Source organism: Dunckerocampus dactyliophorus, chromosome 16 (genome assembly GCF_027744805.1).
Source record: "Dunckerocampus dactyliophorus isolate RoL2022-P2 chromosome 16, RoL_Ddac_1.1, whole genome shotgun sequence".
NCBI lineage: Eukaryota > Metazoa > Chordata > Actinopteri > Syngnathiformes > Syngnathidae > Dunckerocampus > Dunckerocampus dactyliophorus.
In genome coordinates, this window is record NC_072834.1 from 20,232,799 (window position 1) to 20,238,918 (window position 6,120).

A 6,120-nucleotide genomic window follows, 5' to 3' on the forward strand; every position below is an offset into this window, starting at 1 on the left:
CTTGTCTGTGCTATTTGTTGACCCCGCCGCCACGAGGTGCGTGCCCAGGCAGCCGCATCACCGTTGGAGTCTGTTAACAGTCCCTTTAAATCATGGGTGTCCAAAGTGCGGCCTGGGGGTAATTTCCTGGTAAGGTCTATTCAAGGGTTCTGGAGAGGAGGATCCGCCAGATAATTGAATCTCGGATTCAGGAGGAACAATGTGGTTTTTGTCCTGGTTGTTAAACTGTGGCCCAACGCTACACTCTCGGCATGGTCCTTGACGGTGCATGTGAGTTTACTACCAGTGCACTACCAGTCCACAGGCCATATTTCGTGGACTTGGAGAAGGCATTCGGCTTCGAGTGTTCGTCCATGAATCCTGTGGGGAGTACTCCAAGAGTACGGGGTGCTGAACAATGTTCCCTCGAAGCTTCGCGCCTGCGCAATTGCGCACTGCTCCAGCATTCTCAGCACACCGCAAATTTATGCAGCGCATGAAATAAAATCCAACATGAACTGAACAATTTATTCTGTACCAATTTGCAATGCAACTCTGTGAGTGAGAGGCGACAAGTGGTAACATAACAATGACGCACACTGTCCAGCCAAAGATTTATTTTTACTTATGCCGACAATCAATTCATTAACAGCGTGTTACGTAGTCTATGCCGATGCAGGTTAGAGTATAGCTAATGGGGCAGCGGAGTAATGAAAATTGCAGGCTGCTTGCTAACCTGTGTTATGGCAAAACGGGAAGTACCACTTCCACACACCAAGCACCCTGCAACACAATTATTCGGGCACTTAAATTGTTTTTAAAAGAAAACAGGACCAAATTTCACATTAAAAATGAAAGGTTTGACTGTACAAACAATGAATGAACACAAGAGGCTTATTTTTATTTTAAATAAAATTTCACCGGTTTCTCTAAAAAGATAATATTAAATAGTAACGATTTAATAAGTGTCTCTTTAAAAGAAAAGCTGCAACACTACATCCGTGAATTTTCACATTTACTTGGTATTGTTGTAGCTGACATTGGGATTTGCCTGAATTTGTCACACAAATCCTCTTTTTGTTTACCTTTGAATAAGATCTCTGCAGCTGAAGCGCTCCTTCACAACTCTCCAATCAGTGAAAGATGTTTTGTTTTACTTCAATATCCATACAATCCTTAGTGAACACACATTTGCACGTTGCTGTGCTGTAAATTAATGCGCTATGACTCTCGTAGACTCTCGTTTCATACTGAGCTCTAAGAGCCCTTATTTTCCATGCTCTCACATCAGATTTGTGTGGATACTTCTCCTCGAATGATCTGTGTCAGGTAATGTCGCGTCACATTTGCACTTTTGACCAGCTCTAATTTCGGAGCGTATGGGACACAGCGGTTTGGCACTGGATTCTGGAAGAATCAACATATATTCACTTTAAAATATTCAGTTTTCTCTATCAACTTTTGTTACTTTTGAGCAAGCCATGGTTCTCATTCACTCGGCAAGTAAAGAAACTATTTCACTGGCTCATTTTGAGTGACGTCACTGCATTTGCTGTCACGTACCGTAATAACTAATGTAATTACGCCCGCAAACTGCCGCTGCGATCGGTCCTATAGCATGATTATATGTTATTATATTTACCATTCACTTTAATTGGTCACAGGTCCTTAAAGGGCCATCACTGGGTCCGAATCCAGACCAAGGTCACCATTTGGTGATGGCTAACCTATACTTTTCCACACGTGCAAATAATACGCTGGACCTTCTCTCACAGAGGAGCTTTCAGCTTCTGAACACCTCACTATGCTCATACCAGCATCCAGGCCAAGAGTGAAAGTAACCAAACTGGTTTCAGATCAGTGTGGCCTGAAGGGAACTCCTCAGCACTTCAAGGCTGCTTTTGCACCACTGGCTGGGATGTGTTTAAGCAGGCAGGCACCCACAGCCATGCCACCAACATTCAAGAATACACTGAAACTGTCACTGCTTACATCAGCAAATGCATCGATGACCAAAACAATCACAGTGCAGGCAAATCAGAAGCCATGGCTGACAGTCTAAGTCTGCAGGTTGCTGCCTTCAGATCTGATGACAAGGCTAATCTGAGAACAGCAAGGGCCAACCTGGAAAAAATTATTGCAAACAAGCATTAAGGTGAAATAGGCCGTCCATCAGATGATAAAAAAAAACTGAAACTCCCTGTAAATAGAAATAAAATGTTGAAAAAAGGAGTGAGTAATGAGTAGCTGTGCCATTCTTGTTAATAGCTGAAAAATAGGTTTGGGTGTGCTTGATGCCAGTGTTTCCAGGAGTCCAGGAGACTTGTTGGAATGTTGCTCCAGGTGGTGAAGATGGCTTCATGGAAGGCATTCACTGTCTGGAACTGATTTTTGTAAACTTCCCTTGCCATCCATCCCAGATGTTCTCCATTGGATTTAGATCAGGGGAACATCAGGGGAACATGCAAGAGTGAGATTATTCCTCTGTAAGACATCCTTTGTCTAGCTGGCATTGTGAGGTGCAGAGTCAGAGAATAAAACTTTCTTCCGCCTTTCAATGTCCCATGTTTGGTGCTCTCCTGCAAATTCCAAATGTCGAAGGAGGTGAAGCTTTTGAAGACCATTTTTCTTCTTTAAAACCTCTGGCAGATGGCGTCTGATGATTATTGGACTGCACTCAGCACAAGTAATAACCTTCATTTGGGCCGAGGATGGTCCCGTGTGTTGACGGACAATCGGATCGTCTGGCTCAGGGCTGGTACCATTTCTTTTGGGTCTACCACTTGACTGTTTTGTTCCATAACCCTAAGGATGTTTGAAGAAGTTTCAAATGACTGTCTTACTGTACTGTGTCCAACTTCAGCAGCAATGGGCGCTGTGAGAGGCCTTCAAGAGATCATGACAGTGTGAATAGCTGACACTAAATCATATTCAAGCCACATTTTTGCCAAGATTTTGCCTTTTCAGGGCTACGATGAGCCTCTTTCACTGTAATGAGTCTTTGTAATAAATTGCTTCCTCTAAAAAATGTTTGTCTCACTCCCATTTCTTCTTTTTGCATTTTGAAGTTTAACTCAGAACCTCCTTAAGATCCAACGGTGCAAGATGTACATTCTTGACATTTTTCAAGTGGTTTTAACATTTTCATCAGGAGTGTATTATGAGGAAAAATAATGTCATATTAGCAGCATAGAGTTGAAATATTAAAAAAAATATATATACAGTATTGTTGGGGGAAAAGTTATAATATTATCCGAATAAAGTCAAAATATTATGGGAATAAAAGAGTGAAGTTGATATTAACAATAGTCTTTTTCACCAAAGTCACAAAGCTAAGATGCAGTTTTTTTTCTTGAAAAATATATAACTACTTAGCATATCTACATGTGTTGTTTTACAAAATATCAAAGTGGCAAAGTTGCATCTTTCCATGTTTTGGTATGTGGTCCACAGTAGAAAAAGTTTGGACACCCCTGCTGTAAAGCATGACGGGTGGCCGGCACAGGTCCTTTCATGACTTGGCCTTGTACGGCAATCTTCAAACCGGCCACATCACTTGTGTGTCGGGGCGCTTCACGGTGACGTGTGTCATGAGTCCAGCGCTCCTGTTTCAGGGTAAGCTGGCTCATTGTATCGCCTCGCAACCCTCTCGATGAGGAGAGCCCCCAAACCTGCACTCATTAACTGCCAAGACCCCTCCTTCTTTGCTGAGCGGCTTAATGTCTTCTTCAGCAAGTTCAGTACATCTTTTATTGGCTCCGCCCCCAGCCTGAGCCCATCCCACCAAGCCCCCATCATGGATGAGAAGATGGCGACCTCCAGTAAACGCACATAAAGCCTCTGGCCCTGACAAGCTCAGAGGAAGCGTGCTTAAAAGCTTCTGTACTCAGCTCGGTGGTGTACTCACCAAGCTGTTCCAGAGGCTACTGGACACTGGCTGTGTACCTCCACAAAAAACCTCCACAATGCAACCCAGCCCCTGACCAACAGAGCCAAGAAGGTAGAGCTTGGACACACTTGCCTTCCTGGCAAAACACGCATGGGTGTCCAAAGTGTGGCGCAGGGGCCATATGTGCAATGTGGCTCATTGCAGAAATAAAATAAACAAAAACCCAGTAAAAGTGGAAAAATAAAGCAAAAAGGCGTAATGTAACTAGAAAAAGCTCAAATGTTGACACTAATAACTAATAAAAACACAAAGATTTGTCTTATATCTATATATAATGTATGCATATGTATATGTTGTTTTTTAGTTATAAACGTTTTTTTTTTTATTATAAATACCAAAGGACAGCTGGACAACCCTAACGTAAATAGACAAGGACAAGTAAATAAGAGAAAAACAGTGCGCTGTAATATTATCATTATTATTATACAGTATATTATCATAACGGTGGCTTATTGGGTCTCAAAAAATGTTGACAATAACAGTCATATTTGTACAGTCATATTTTTTCATTGTACTTTTCTTAAAATTAATGTTAAAATCTCATCTCATCTCGTCTCGTCTCGTTCTTGCGGGCCCAATCTCGTGCATCGTCTCGCCTCGTGAGTTGGGTGACCCCCCCCTCGTGTCAATACAAGCCTTTTAATGCACCGGCTGGTGGAGCTCCATGTTCACTCAGCATGGATTAAGAGTTTTCTACTGGACAGACCACAACAAGTGCTGGTAAATGGTTTTACATCTAGAAAATGTTTTTTTTTAAGACAGGGCTCCCTCAGGGGTGTGTCTTATCCCCCATTCGCTTCTCTGTGTACAGCAACAACATTAAAATGGCTCTTTTAAAGTGTGCAGATGATATGACTCTGGTGGCTCATCTGACTGACAGTAAATCAATGTCTGACTACCATCAGGCAGTTAATAACCTCATGAGCACTAAGGAAAGCTCTCTAGTGTTAAATGTCACCAAAACCAAGGAGCTATGCCGTGGGGACACAGGAGTGGTGGTTCGACAGCGATCTTCCCTTTTTCAATCCCTCAGCATCAGTGTTCAGCTGGTGGAGCAGACTTTTAAATATTTGAGGACAAATATTGGCACCTGTTTGTCCTTTAAGACGCATGCTGACTCCATACACCTCATAGCTCAGCAGCGCTTCCACCTGCTGAGGAAACTCAGGACAGTCAATGTCAATAAGGACATCCGCTTGTGTTGGTTTACAAATTACTAATAAAATCCATTCTTATTTTCAACATGTCTTCCTGATGTAACTCACTCACAACAAACAAAACTTTACAGAATAATAACAACTTGTTTCAGTGTTCTTTTATGCTTAAACTGCCGTGCGTCAGCGTAGGCTGCCGGTAACATTGTTGCTGCTGCCCTGCGGAATGTTTTAACCAACTGGAACTGGCCAGACACTTTAGTGACCACTCTGAACTTCATTTTTTATGTAGTGTTATTATATAAGTAGGAATTAATGTTGCATTTATTTATTTCAGTAAAAAGTGCTTCAATCTAGTAAGTGTTTCTTTGTTTGTCATTTGTTGCGGAGAATGCAGTCAAAGGTGATGATCGCATTACAAGAGCTGTTGGACTTTGCAAGACGTTGGTGGGGCACTTCTCCCATAGTTGGAGGGAGAAGCCTGCCCTGAAAAAAAGCACAGAGAACACAACATCCCAGAGCATGCACGAATAACAGAATGCCCCACAAGGTGGGGGTCCAGACAACAGATGATTCAGAGAGTAGCAGAAAGCCCCGAGTGATGTCCTGTCAGCTGAGAAGAGGTCCAGACATTTGATTATAACTTGGCAGGACGTAGATGTTCTGGAATCCATAAACCGGGCTTTGCAGCCTCTACAAGAATTCACTGGTGCCATTTCAAGTGAAAGCTATGATAGCGTTTTGTATGTGAAACCAGTACTCCATGTTTTCAACACCTCAGTTCTTGCTGCGAAAGAACAAGACAGTGATTTGACAAAATCCACTAAGAAGAAGATTCTGGACTACTTGAACTCTAAATATGACGACCCATCCACTCAAGAGCTGTTGAACACGGCCTGCTTCACGGATCTTCGGTTTAAGGCAGGCTACATCAGCAGTGACAAATTGCACAACATCAAAGCCCGAGTGACTTTACAAATTGAAGCATTATTCCCAAAGGTAAATCGTGTCATCAACACAGTCATCTGTTCAAACTAT